This window comes from Zosterops lateralis (assembly GCF_965231275.1).
Source record: "Zosterops lateralis genome assembly, chromosome: 28".
Classification (NCBI taxonomy): domain Eukaryota; kingdom Metazoa; phylum Chordata; class Aves; order Passeriformes; family Zosteropidae; genus Zosterops; species Zosterops lateralis.
In genome coordinates, this window is record NC_139788.1 from 46344 (window position 1) to 60742 (window position 14399).

Genomic DNA, 14399 nt, shown 5'->3' on the forward strand with positions numbered 1-14399 from the left:
ATTAAAACATTAACCACAATACAATATTTAACATAAAATACAAAAATCAAAAATTAAAAAAAAAATAAACAATAAGTAAAATAAAATACGAAATTAAATAAACACAGCCCTCCCCTCATGCCACTGCCTAACACAGGCCCCTGGAGTTTTCTTGATTAGGCAGGGATAGGCAAAACAAACCCAGTGCCTCCCAGAAAATAAGGTTTTATAGACAATTCTTGGAAACAAATTCTGTTTTAGCAGGAAGCTCACTTGGGATGAACACCCACATGTGCCAAGGCAGGAAAGAACAACCTCATTGTGTCCAAGGAACAGCAACTAGGCCAAGATTTAAGTTTTAATGGGACTTATGTAATTAAAAACACACTCAGTTGAACTTGAAAACGAGATGAATCAAGGCAATTAAACACTTTACAAGTTTTCCTGGGAATTCCCAGAATTCTGTGGATATGATGCTGACACATTCCTGATTTACCAACCTTAATTGGGGAAATTTCCTTGGAAATGTCCCCTAAGAATTAGCAAAATTCAAATTAGGATAGAAAATAGGAAAAAATAAATATAGCCTTACTAAAATCAGAGACAGGAAAAACATCAAATAAAAGGAAGGAATAATATCCAACTCCCAGCTTGCCTGGAAAACAAGCTCAGGAATTTCTAACATGGAAAACTTTTGGAAGAGCCAGGAAGTCGGTGGAAGTCCATGGAATGATGATTTCAAATCTGCTTCCTCTGCTCTGATTGTCAAGGGAAGAGGGAGTTAAACATGCCAATTTACTCCTATTCCAGAAGGATCTCTAGTTTGTGGGAGTAACAATCCAAAGAAACTCCAATCTTACTTGGATTTGACAGATGAAACTCCCAGCAGAGATGGGAAGTTTCAGTGGAACCAAAGAGCCACAATTCCTGGAATAACAAAATTCCACTCAGCAAAAGTCAGGAATTCTATTGACAAATCCATGGAGGAGGAGGAGGAGGATGACACCAGGAACACAAACCAGCTGAAAGCAACGATTTACTGGAAAGGGCAGGAAATCAAATGGACAGTTTCTGGTTATGCTCAGGCATTTCTCCAGGAGTCAGAGAGAAAAGTGGGAACCCTGCACTGGGATAAGGCCTTCCAGTGGCTCCACTTCCTACTGGCTCTCTCCTTTTTTGCCAACCACCTGCAAGAGGAAAAACAGCAGGAATAAAGTTTCAAACAGGAGGTCCTTGGTTCAGGCAGACTGAAGTGCAGCTCCCAGGGAGCGAGTCCAGGCTGGGCCCAGGGGAGCTCTGGGAATCTGGGATTGCCCGTGGGATTAAAGGGCTGGAAAAGCAGGACCCACCTGCCGGGTTTAGTGCTGGGACACAGCAAGGCCTCGGCTCAGGGGCAGCAGTTAGAGCTGGGACTGCAGGAGAACACCCCAAAGCCGGGTCAAACATCCAGCATGACACGCAGCACGCTCCAGGAGAAACTCAGGTGGGAGAAGCCCCTGGATGCTCCGTGTTCCTTGCCCTCAGCATCTTTGCCAGGGCCTCCCTCAGAATACTGACCTCACCCTGCAGCTCCTACAAAATAGGAGAACTTATGGAAATCGCCCAGCAATCCATGGATTTCCAGGTATTAAGAACCAAAGCAGCCGCCTCTCAGTGGTGTCCCCAAGGCCCAGCAGTGCCCAGCACCTCTGACTGGAATTTGAGGGCTCCCAGCACAGCCCCAGAGCAGCAGAAAAACCCACCTCCAGACTCCCCAGAGAGATGACAGGAGCGCCCTCCGTGCGATGCCTGCTAAGCCAAGTGGAGCTGGCAGGGTGACCCATGGACATTCTGCGTTCACCTTTCAACAGAGTCAATGCGGAAACAGAACAAATCTCTCTTGGTGTCGAGATGCCTTCAGGTGCACCTGGAGATGCTGCAATGTCCTTCAGCAGCCAGAGCAGAACAGGGTTTCTACGGTGCTGTAAGTGAGAAATACAATTGAATCAGAAGAAAATAAAAGGAAGCACCTCTCCCTCCATGCTTTTTATATTAAAAAAATCATGCATCAGAATTTTTTTAACCGTTCATTCTTGCTTTACACTGTGTAAATTACAAGCACTCAACTTCCAGCCTGAATTTGCAACAGCTCCTCAGGCTGACTGAGCTCAGCCAGACCACCAGAATCACTGAATTGTGGAAGGGAAAGCTCATCCCATTCCAGCCCCACCCAGGGCACGGACACCTTCCACCAGATCCAGGGGCAGCCACAGCTTCTCTGGGGAACCTGTGCCAGGGCCCCGCCGCCCTCCCAGGGAACAATTCCTTCCTGATATTTAATCCAAACCGGCCTCCCTTCATCCTGATGAAGCCGTTCCCCTTGTCCATCACTGCGTGTCCTTGTGAGAAATCCCTCTCCATGAGGCCATAAGCGGCTGGCACAGACCCCCCCAAATCAATCTCGGGGCCACACGAGCACTCCGGGCGTTTTACCGGCTTCTCCTGCCGCCTTCCCCGGGAGCCCGGCTCGGCTCCAGCTCCGGGCACAGCGGCAGCGTGTCCCGCCCGCCCGCCCGCCGGGGGATCGGCAGCGGCCCCGACACCGCCTTGAATGGCCCGCCGAGGAAGCGGCAGTGACGGCGGACACCGGCCGGGAGCGCCCCGGAACTGCCCCCGGCTCGTTCGGTTCGGCTGAGGGGGGGCGACGTTCGGGGAAACTCGGCTGGGCTAGGCTGTTCGGAGAAACTCGGCTGGGCTCGGCTGTTCGGGGAAACCCGGCGATTTCCGTCAGTAGTCGGCTATTCTCGGCTGTTCGGAGAAACTCGGCTATTTCCGTCAGCAGTCGGCTCTTTTCGGCTGTTCGGCAACTCTCGGTCATTTTCGTCACACCTCGCCTTTTTTGGTGGCAGAGAGCATTACGTCACTTTCGCCCCTCCCCGCCGCCATCTTTAGAAGGTCAACAGCAGCGAACCGAGCCGCCATGTTGGTTGTGGCGCCCCTTAAGGCCCCCTATAGGTGTCTAACACAGAAGCCTGACTAAAATGAGTAACCCGAACTCGCCTGTGGCGCGGCTGAACCCACAGCCCGTGTCCCTACACCTGGAGACGGCACAGAAAATTGTTCTTGGGCGGCGCCGTGGTCGGGATTTTTGTGCAGGCAGTCTGATAAACACACATGGGGGGTCCTTATTTTTCCCGCCCTTTTCGCCGCCATCTTTAGAAGGTCAAGCGCCCCGAGTCGCGCCGCCATCTTGGTTGTGGCACTCCTCCCAAATGTCCCCCTCGGCTGCTCGCACAAGCGCCTGACAACATCGCCTGCCCAAACACTGCCGTGGCGCCACTCAGCCCCCATCCCGTGTCCACGAACCTGCGTATGCCGCGGAAAAACCGCTCCCGGGCCGCTCCCTGGTCCAGGTCGCGCGCAGGCAGCCGGCTGCCACGTCCCCTGGATCCCCTCTTTTTTTTCCCCGTCTTCTTGGCCGTGATCTGTCGGTCCTCGGGCGGCAGCACTGCCCGTGAGCTCAGAGACCGGGGCTGCTGCTCACCTCGGGTACCGGCACGGGGGAGAATTGCAGTACCGCGGTATGTCCACACGATGGCAGCACTGCCGCACAGCTCTCGGGACGGGCGCGGGGGACAGTTGCAGTACCGATCTTTATCCACAGGATGGCAGCATTGCCTTACAGATCGGCTCGGGGGGAGCTGCAGTACCGATCTTTATCCACAGGATGGCAGCATTGCCTTACAAATCGCCTGCCATCAACCAAACCTAATCCAAAAAAGCCTTCAGTTTAGGCTGCATTTCAAAATAACTTCTATTTCTTACTTTGATATATCTAATAACCATTACAAATTTATCTATTATATCATGTACATTATATTAAGTATATTTTACATATTATAATAAATGGAACAAGTAATAATATAGTGTATCAATAGTGTATCTATTCCTATTATCTTTCATATTTTATAGTTCTCATTCTGTTACTTATATTTTTATTTTTTTTGGATTTGTAATTTTTTTCAATTTGTATTCACTTCTTTCCATTTTTACCGATATTTTAAACTATAGGAATTAATTGACCTAACACATCAGAACCACAGTTAATTAGAATTGAATGAGCCTGGTTTTCTAAGAGATAAATATTTAATCTTAATTAAAATAATATGGGCATATTTTCTCTTTCTGTGTGCTTTTGGGGAGAGGGGGTTTGTTTTGGATGTCTTGGCTAATAAACAAGGAGGTTCAAAGAGCGACAAAATAAAATGTCTATATTATTTTATCTCTGCCTGTGAAATACACGTTGACATCAAGTTATTGCTGGTAACACTGTGCATGGGTAGAATGAGACCTGAAAGGAAAAAACAGACACCACGGTGTCCACAGCTTTCTCGGTTCAGGTTTATTAATTTAGTAGAAAATACAGAGGATTTTTAGTAACTGCACTCTCAATTATATCCAGACGTCCAGCAGACAGGGAGGTCATTTCTCAACTTCTTCCTTGCTGAGAGCCAACCTCCCACATACTCGGGGGAAAAAAGAGGGTGGATTTTATCCCCCTGCATCTGAAAGAAAGTCAGGACAAAAGTCAAAGTGCTGCAGGAGAACTTGACAGCTGCAGACACTTTGTGTCAATCCAGGAATACCCTCTACAGCCCAACTACACCCCACATGACACATTTCAACTCCCCAGGACTTGTCCCATTCCCCCCACACCCAGACTGAGCAACAAGGCAGAGCAGCTCCAGGCCAAACACACCAACACCCGTGACACAGGACAGGACAAAAGGGGGGACACAACAGGGACAGAAATATCTCAGCAAGAAGAATGACCCTGAGGACCGAGAGAACTCGCAATGAGATGACCGAGGTAAGACCCATGGGGAGCTGACCAGGCTCAGAGAACCCTGCAGGAAGAAGATGCCAACGAGATCACTGATCCCAAGAAAAGCAGAGATGGATGCCTGAGAATCCTACGGTCAGAATCCTGTACCTGTCTCTGCATTCTGACAAGACCTAATCCGCCAGAATGGATGGTGGCAGTGCACAGCTGTGGATATAGCTCAGAACAAGACCTGGAAAGGCATCAGCCTGGATGGTTGTGAAGAGAGATGGATTCTGAGGAGCCTCTGAGCTCCCGAGTCAAAGGTTTGATGCCTGGCCTGGTATCAGCACCAGGAATAGGGAGATGTTAAGAACAATGCCTGGGGTCTCCAAAAGACCCCTTGAAGGATTAAGGCAAAAGACACACAAAACAAAACACACAACAGACACGGAGTGAACAACAGACAAGTGACACGACATGCCCTGGGACTGCTCTGCCCTGCACACCTCAGCACTGGGATCAAAAATGAGACTTTCCCTTTACACAGCCTAAGGGGTCACATCTTGAGCATCCCCATCTCCAAACCTGACTCAAAAACCCTCCCTGGTGACCCCTGACTCCACACCCCACTTTCATCCCCTCTGTGGCTCCCAGCCCTCCACTTATCTCTCAGACATCTGGGGATGCCAATCCATGTCAAAAGCCAAAGAAGGTGCCTCTCCCTCGGGGAAATTCCTGCTGTCACTGGGCTGGTGTCTCTCAGTCAGCTACAATAAAGAAAACCAAATATCAAAGCATAATCTCACCAGCACATCCCCCAAAACCTGGCAATTCTGCTGCTCCCCCTCTCCTAAGTGTGCCTGGGTGATCAGGCAGCATACTCCAGCTGTGCTCAGAGGCTGACTCCTGCAGTGCCAAGGTCTTAGAGACATTATTGGCACTGAGCCCACCCATACGGCCTCCATGAGGGGTGTGAGCAACCCCAGTTAGAGCAGGAAAGGAATGCAGAGTGGACATCCCCAGTGAACCCAAACCCTGTGGACTCTGCCCCCCACTATCACTTCCTGCCTGGCCCTTGCCTTGGGCTTACTGCCTGCACCTCTCAGGGCTTCTGGCATTGTCCTGCATTAGGGTTCCTGCCTGCACCTGCTCTCAGGGAAACACAGTGTTGGTAGCAGTGCTGTGAGGGCTGGTACACCTGTACTCTGACTTGTATCCCAGCCTGTACCCCTGATTTTCACTGTGTACTCTCTAGCCCTTGAGTCCTTTACCTCTCAAGCCCTCCCTCAGCTTTCAGCCTCTGTAGCTCACTGCTGAACTGCTCTGCGTCCTCCTGCTGAACCCTACTACCCTACACCTTGCAACCCAGGATGCTCCTGGGACACGGATCCCAGGATGCCCAGGCGGACAAGGCCAAGAATCTCCCCCCACTGCACCCTAACCCCGTGGACTCTCAAAGACTCTAAGAAGACCAACGGTGCAAATCTTGCTAGAATGCAGAGATGGGTTGGGACTGCCCTGCCTGGCCAAGGCTCCGGTGATGCTAAGGAGAAACCCTCTCCCTTTACTCCTGAGGGGTCCATCCCACAAGGGCCCTCTCCTCCCTAAGGTAACTTTAAATTGCCTCCTGGGACTGAAAAGTTTTTCCCCTTCTCCCAACCACCAGCCCCAACACTCAGCTTTTGGAATACGAGCAGACAAAATCCATCCTCGACAGAAATGAACGTGTTGGCTCCGTGGATTTGGAGACGTTCTCTGCTTTCACCTCGGTGCTGCCATATCCAAACTCCAGCTGTGCACCTCCTCACACTACCTGGGACCACAGAACACAAAATGTGACTATTCCCCTCCAGAAGAGTCACCCCCAGGGCTCCTCTGCACCCCTGTCCCGGCTCCCCCTCAGATCTCCCCCCACTCCAGAGGCTGCCCAGAGTGAACCCAGCAAAAGGAAAAGGGACACACTGAGCACGGCACTCACCTGTGGGCCACCTGCCCAAGGGCCAACTCACCCCCTCCCTCTATTCCTTGGAACACCTGGGGCAGCAACAGCACCTGCAAAGAAACAAAAAAGGAAAAATCATGCTGAGTTCCTGTGAAACAGCAACCTCCCCGCTCTGACTGAAGCACAGCACAAGTGAACCTTAATGTTGCACCCATCTGCCCTCCTCTGGCATCCTGGGCCAGCACATCTGCCAAGCGGACCACCTAAAATAAAATAAAACAGACTAGTGAATGCTTAGAGTAGAACCAGCAAGTGAGACTTGAGCAACAGCAACAGCTTCTGTCCACTGATCACTGCTCACCTCGTCCACTTCACCTTGACTGCAGAGACCCAGCTTTGCCTCCTAAAAACAAAGACAAAGAGCAGTGCTGTAACATGGCCACCATTTACATTCCCCTGCAAACACAAACAGTGACTGACCTTCTCAGGGGAGCCCCCTCACCTGGGATGGGGCACTCTGCCATGGATTTAATCCATCTGCACCTGAAACAAAGTCAGGACAAAAGTCAAAGTGCTGCAGGAGAACTCGACAGCTCCAGACACTTTGTGTCCATCTAGGGATACCCTCTACAGTCCAACTACACCCCACATGACACATTTCAACTCCCCAGGACTTGTCCCATTCCCCCTACACCCAGACTGAGCAACAAGGCAGAGCAGCTCCAGGCCAAACACACCAACACCCGTGACACAGGACAGGACAAAAGGGGGGACACAACAGGGACAGAAATATCTCAGCAAGAAGAATGACCCTGAGGACAGAGAGAACTCGCAATGAGATGACCGAGGTAAGACCCATGGGGAGCTGACCAGGCTCAGAGAACCCTGCAGGAAGAAGATGCCAACGGGATCACTGATCCCAAGAAAAGCAGAGATGGATGCCCAAGAATCCTATGGTCAGAATCCTGTACCTGTCTCTGCATTCTGACAAGACCTAATCCACCTGAATGGATCACAGCAGTGCACAGCTGTGGATACAGCTCAGAACAAGACCTGGAAAGGCACCAGCCTGGACACTTGTGAAGAGAGATGGATTCTGAGGAGCCTCTGAGCTCCCGAGTCAAGGGTTTGATGCCCGGCCTGGTATCAGCACCAGGAATAGGAAGATGTTAAGAACAATGCCTGGGGTCTCCAAAAGACCCCTTGAAGGGTTGAGGAAAAAGACACACCACACAGGACACACAAAAGACACAGAGTGCACAACAGACAAGTGACACGACGTGCCCTGGGGCTGCTCTGCCCTGCACACCTCAGCACTGTGAGACCTTCCCTCTATGTGCCCTAAAGGGGTCACATCTTGGACATCCCCATCTCCAAACCTGATTTAAAACCCCCTCCTGGTGACCCCTGACCCCACACCCCACTTTCATCCCCTCTGTGGATTTTAGCCCTTTACTTATGTCTGGGATGTCCAGGGATGAGAATCCACATCAGGTGCCAAAGAAGGCTGTCTCTGCCTCTGGGAAATTCCTGCTGTCACCGGGCTGTTGTCTCTCAGTCAGGTACCATAAAGAAAACCAAACATCCAGGGATGATCTCAGCAGGGCTGTTGGCTGGTCAGTGAGGACATCTCAGTGTGATACAACTGGACCACCTGAAACACACAAACAATAATGGAGGCTTAGAGTTACACCAGAAACACCACTCCCCTGACCACACAAATATATCAATTTTAGGAAATGCAAACAAAAGTCCAGCAAAAAAAAAAGCCAACTCTTATTACTCGTAGTCCATTTTCCAAATATAATAAAAATAACCCCATGTCCATTCCCCTCAAAAAACCTCCAAAATACACACCCAGAACCCCCCCAATTTAAAGACCTGCCTCTAACCAAATAAGAAGCATAAACCCCACGTCTTTTAAACTATAAATTCATTAAGGTAACACATCAAAACCACAGACTTTTAAATCCTTAGTCCACACTAATACACCAATCCCATCACTATATACAAAATCAAAACCTATTTTCTATTTCTACTAACAAAACAAGAAAATCACAACTTTTAACTGCAATAAAACCTAAAAACACCTAATTAGAAGTAAAATTATCCCATTATAACTAACTCAAAACCCCAAACACTCCAAAACAAGTACTTGAAGTGCCAAAAACCATCAAATAGTTAAAATAACTCCTTCAAAAATGCCTTCTGTACCTTTCAGACTGATTTTGAGAGCAAAGCAAGGAAAGAAAAAGCACACAGCCTGTTTTAAGAGAACAGTGGTCACTCCTCTGCATTCCCTCTCCAGTGTATTCAGCTGAAGCACAGACAGACTGCAGCACACAGATCTGATGGCTCTTTGTTAGTTGTTAGTTTTAGGGCAGGGAAGTTCCCTGCACTGATTTTTTTTCCCCCCCTTTTCTCAGGGCTCATTAAACCTGCTGCAGACTGAAAATCCCAGAGAAGCACCGAGAGCTGCACCTGCAGCCACAGGGCCTGGACCTCAGCATTTTATCAAAGCTGGAAGAGCTGACAAGAGACCAAAGGAGCTACAACCCACAGCGAGGACATTCTGAAATTACCATCTCACCACAGAATAACAGAAAGTTTTATTATTTTATGTCATTCACTCTTTATGCTTGTGAGCACTTTGTTAAATAAATAGTTTTTCCCATTTTTCTCCAAAGAAGTTCTCTCCCAAACCAATTTAAAAGAAAGACCATTTTGGTTTACTCTCTAAAAAAAAAATCCATCCAAAAGTTTCCTCTCAGGTTTACCCTAAACCACAACAACAAACAATTCAATCCATAGAAATAAAAGTAGCACAAATATACTTTAATTAACAGCACCAAAACCAATTATTCCTAACTCAATGAACTCTTAATTCCTCAAAACCATCAAAACAAACAAACCACCTATAAATACACACAAAACCAAAAGATCCATTAGACTACAAACAATATCTCCTAAATTATCCAAAACTATAAAATGTATACTGTAGTCAAGCAGGCTAAATAAACAAACCCCTATAACACAATAAAAAAATCATTTAATTGTAAATATTAAGAAACCCTAAAAAATGAACTACATCACACCGTCCCAAACCCACTAAAACAAACACTAGATGCTCCCTATGATAAAAGCCACCACTAAATAAATAAAACCCTCCCCTATACCTCACACCACAGCCAATTACACCACTGTAAACCTTAGACAATAAACCCCGGAAAAACACAATATCCCCCAAAAATAATTCAACAACAAAACTCAGTTCAAAAACACTCTGACCAATGTGAACTATGAAACCAAACATGAATTAAATACACCACATATCCCTCACCATACACCGCCTACAAACAGAACAAAGCTACACAATAAATCACTAAAAACCACCAAACAGAAAAAACCAGCTCTACCCAACCTGGATCCCTCCATACAACACACAAAACCCCAACAACACATTTCAGAAGTCTCTCAAAAAAGCTACTTAAATCAGTTCTACCTCAAATACAAACAAACCCACACATAAAGTGACCTTTGCTCAAAAACCAAATTATATATAACAAATAACACCAAAAAAAGTCACACAAAACACTACGCACCACCTCAGAACATCATATTGAATAAAAGCCACATAGAAGTGCCACTATTCATTAAAATTCCAGGTGAAAAGAAAATCCCTCCACTTTAAACACAGACAGCAACAGAAAAAAGGAGTTTCTTCGATCAATTTGAACTCCTTTTGTCTCCAGAACTCCTTTTTCGTCTGGGAGCACCGGGGAGGGTTTATTAAGATGAAGCTGAAAAGGAAAAAAAAGTCCCCTCTATAAACCCACACTGGTTTACCTTCTGCTGCTGCTCAGTGTAAAGGTTTGATCCCCATCACCTCCCAAGTAACGCTCCAAACCCACGTGCTCCCCATGAACCACAGCCGGAACCTCAGCGTGAGCTCCTCACTCCCCACGGCTCCATACCAAAATGAGCTGGGGCTGCCCTCTTCACCTGGAACCGCCCCATCATTATCCATCACAGCTGCACCTGGGGCTGCTCTCTCCCCTCCCCATCCTGTGGCATCTCTCACCTGCAGCTGCTGCCACTCCGAGGGTGAGGCAGAGGGGACTTGCTGTTCATTCCCGGGACGGTTCATGGTCTGCAGCTGACACGATGGGGCACCGGGCTTCCCTTGCTGTGGATAAGGACCCCTCTTCTCCTGCAGGTGCCCGAGGCTGGAACTGGGATTCCACCCCCGAAAGTCCATATGCCTGAGGTTCATAATTCCCAAGGAAATTCCCCAGAAATCGTTACCCTTCATTTACAAATATTCCTTTGGAATCACTCCTGACTTGTCCTTCTGTGGAAGCGTTTCAAACATTCATTGGAGAGCTCAGGAGCCGAGTTGGCTGGTTTATGACTTGGCTGACAAGCCCAGACAAAACCCAAACACCGAGAACGCCGGCTCCGCCCCTGGCTCCGCCCCTGGCTCCGCCCCTGGCTCCGCCCCTGGCTCCGCCCCTGGCTCCGCCCCTGGCTCCGCCCCTGGCTCCGCCCCTGGCTCCGCCCCTGGCTCCGCCCCTGGCTCCGCCCCTGGCTCCGCCCCTGGCTCCGCCCCTGGCTCCGCCCCTGGCTCCGCCCCTGGCTCCGCCCCTGGCTCCGCCCCTGGCTCCGCCCCTGGCTCCGCCCCTGGCTCCGCCCCTGGCTCCGCCCCTGGCTCCGCCCCTGGCTCCGCCCCTGGCTCCGCCCCTGGCTCCGCCCCTGGCTCCGCCCCTGGCTCCGCCCCTGGCTCCGCCCCTGGCTCCGCCCCTGGCTCCGCCCCTGGCTCCGCCCCCGGCTCCGCCCCCGGCTCCGCCCCCGGCTCCGCCCCCGGCTCCGCCCCTGGCTCCGCCCCTGGCTCCGCCCCACGCTCCGCCCCACGCTCCGCCCCACGCTCCGCCCCACGCTCCGCCCCACGCTCCGCCCCTGGCTCCGCCCCACGCTCCGCCCCACGCTCCGCCCCTGGCTCCGCCCCACGCTCCGCCCCACGCTCCGCCCCACGCTCCGCCCCACGCTCCGCCCCACGCTCCGCCCCACGCTCCGCCCCACGCTCCGCCCCACGCTCCGCCCCACGCTCCGCCCCCCCCGAGATGGGGGCGGGAGCAAACGTCCACATACTCGGGGGAAAAAAAAAGAGTAAGGAAAAAAAAAAAGGAACAATGAAAAGATGAAAAAAAAATTATAAAATAAAATAAAACAAAATAAAATTTTTTAAAAAACCTCAAAAGTTATTAAAAAAGAAAAAAATATAAATAAAATCTAAAAGAAATTTAAAATATTATTTAAAAATTTAAAATACAAAATAAATAACATGAATGTAAAAACTGAAATAATATCCATAAATTTAAAAAAAATAAAAGTCATTAAGATTTTAAATAGTAATAAAGAAAAATTTTTAAATTTTAAAAATAAATAATAGACTAAAAATATAAAAATTAAAGAAACCAAAAGCATTTTAAAAAGTCAAAACAAAAAATATATTAAAACATTAACCACAATACAATATTTAACATAAAATACAAAAATCAAAAATTTAAAAAAAATAAACAATAAGTAAAATAAAATACGAAATTAAATAAACACACCCCTCCCCTGATGCCACTGCCTAACACAGGCCCCTGGAGTTTTCTTGATTAGGCAGGGATAGGCAAAACAAACCCAGTGCCTCCAGGAAAAAAGGGTTTTCTAGAAAATTCTTGGAAACAAATTCTGTTTTAGCAGGAAGCTCACTTGGGATCAACACCCACATGTGCCAAGGCAGGAAAGAACCACCCCATTGTGTCCAAGGAACAGCAACTAGGCCGGGATTTAAGTTTTAATGGAACTTATGTAATTAAAAACACACTCAGTTGAACTTGAAAACGAGATGAATCAAGGCAATTAAACACCTTACAAGTTTTCCTGGGAATTCCCAGAATTCTGTGGATATGGTGCTGACACATTCCTGATTTACCAACCTTAATTGGGGAAATTTCCTTGGAAATGTCCCCTAAGAATTAGCAAAATTCAAATTAGGATAAAAATTGGAAAAAAAAATATAGCCTTACTAAAATCAGAGACAGGAAAAACATCAAATAAAAGGAAGGAATAATATCCAACTCCCAGCTTGCCTGGAAAACAAGCTCAGGAATTTCTAACATGGAAAACTTTTGGAAGAGCCAGGAAGTCTGTGGAAGTCCATGGAATGATGATTTCAAATCTGCTTCCTCTGCTCTGATTGTCAAGGGAAGAGGGAGTTAAACATGCCAATTTACTCCTATTCCAGAATGATCTCTAGTTTGTGGGAGTAACAATCCAAAGAAACTCCAATCTTACTTGGATTTGACAGATGAAACTCCCAGCAGAGATGGGAAGTTTCAATGGAACCAAAGAGCCACAATTCCTGGAATAACAAAATTCCACTCAGCAAAAGTCAGGAATTCTATTGACAAATCCATGGAGGAGGAGGAGGAGGATGACACCAGGAACACAAACCAGCTGAAAGCAACGATTTACTGGAAAGGGCAGGAAATCAAATGGACAGTCTCTGGTTATGGTCAGGCATTTCTCCAGGAGTCAGAGAGAAAAGTGGGAACCCTGCACTGGGATAAGGCCTTCCTGTGCCTCCACTTCCTACTGGCTCTCTCCTTTTTTGCCAAATACCTGCAAGAGGAAAAACAGCAGGAATAAAGTTTCAAACAGGAGGTCCTTGGTTCAGGCAGACTGAAGTGCAGCTCCCAGGGAGCGAGTCCAGGCTGGGCCCAGGGGAGCTCCGGGAATCTGGGATTGCCCGTGGGATTCAAGGGCTGGAAAAGCAGGACCCACCTGCCGGGTTTAGTGCTGGGACACAGCAAGGCCTCGGCTCAGGGGCAGCAGTTGGAGCTGGGACTGCAGGAGAACACCCCAAAGCCGGGTCAAACATCCAGCATGACACGCAGCACGCTCCAGGAGAAACTCAGGTGGGAGAAGCCCCCGGATGCTCCGTGTTCCTTGCCCTCAGCATCTTTGCCAGGGCCTCCCTCAGAATACTGACCTCACCCTGCAGCTCCTACAAAATAGGAGAACTTATGGAAATCGCCCAGCAATCCATGGATTTCCAGGTATTAAGAACCAAAGCAGCCGCCTCTCAGTGGTGTCCCCAAGGCCCAGCAGTGCCCAGCACCTCTGACTGGAATTTGAGGGCTCCCAGCACAGCCCCAGAGCAGCAGAAAAACCCACCTCCAGACTCCCCAGAGAGATGACAGGAGCGCCCTCCGTGCGATGCCTGCTGAGCCAAGTGGAGCTGGCAGGGTGACCCATGGACATTCTGCGTTCACCTTTCAACTGAGTCAATGCGGAAACAGAACAAATCTCTCTTGGTGTCGAGATCCCTTCAGGTGCACCTGGAGATGCTGCAGTGTCCTTCAGCAGCCAGAGCAGAACAGGGTTTCTACTGTGCTGTAAGTGAGAAATACAATTGAATCAGAAGAAAATAAAAGGAAGCACCTCTCCCCTTGCTTTTTATATTAAAAAAATCATGCATCAGAATTTTTTTAACCGTTCATTCTTGCTTTACACTGTGTAAATTACAAGCACTCAACTTCCAGCCTGAATTTGCAACAGCCCCTCAGGCTGACTGAGCTCAGCAAGACCACCAGAATCACTGAATTGTGGAAGGGAAAGCTC

At 48.7% G+C, this 14399-nt stretch overlaps 1 protein-coding gene across 6 annotated transcripts in view; it reads right to left on the reverse strand.

Moving 5' to 3' along the window:
- EZHIP (EZH inhibitory protein) overlaps positions 1 to 14399 on the reverse strand; it is a 65696-nt gene that overhangs the window by 21030 nt on the left and 30267 nt on the right. The window contains exon 3 of one of the 6 annotated variants that reach the window (XM_083879290.1): positions 1904 to 1940. The exons of 4 other annotated variants lie outside the window; for them this stretch is intronic. The gene's annotated coding sequence lies outside the window, so the exon portion shown is untranslated. Of the gene's footprint in view, positions 1 to 1903; positions 1941 to 14103; positions 14172 to 14399 lie in introns of those variants that run through there. One more of the 6 variants, XM_083879301.1, reaches the window with a different exon arrangement.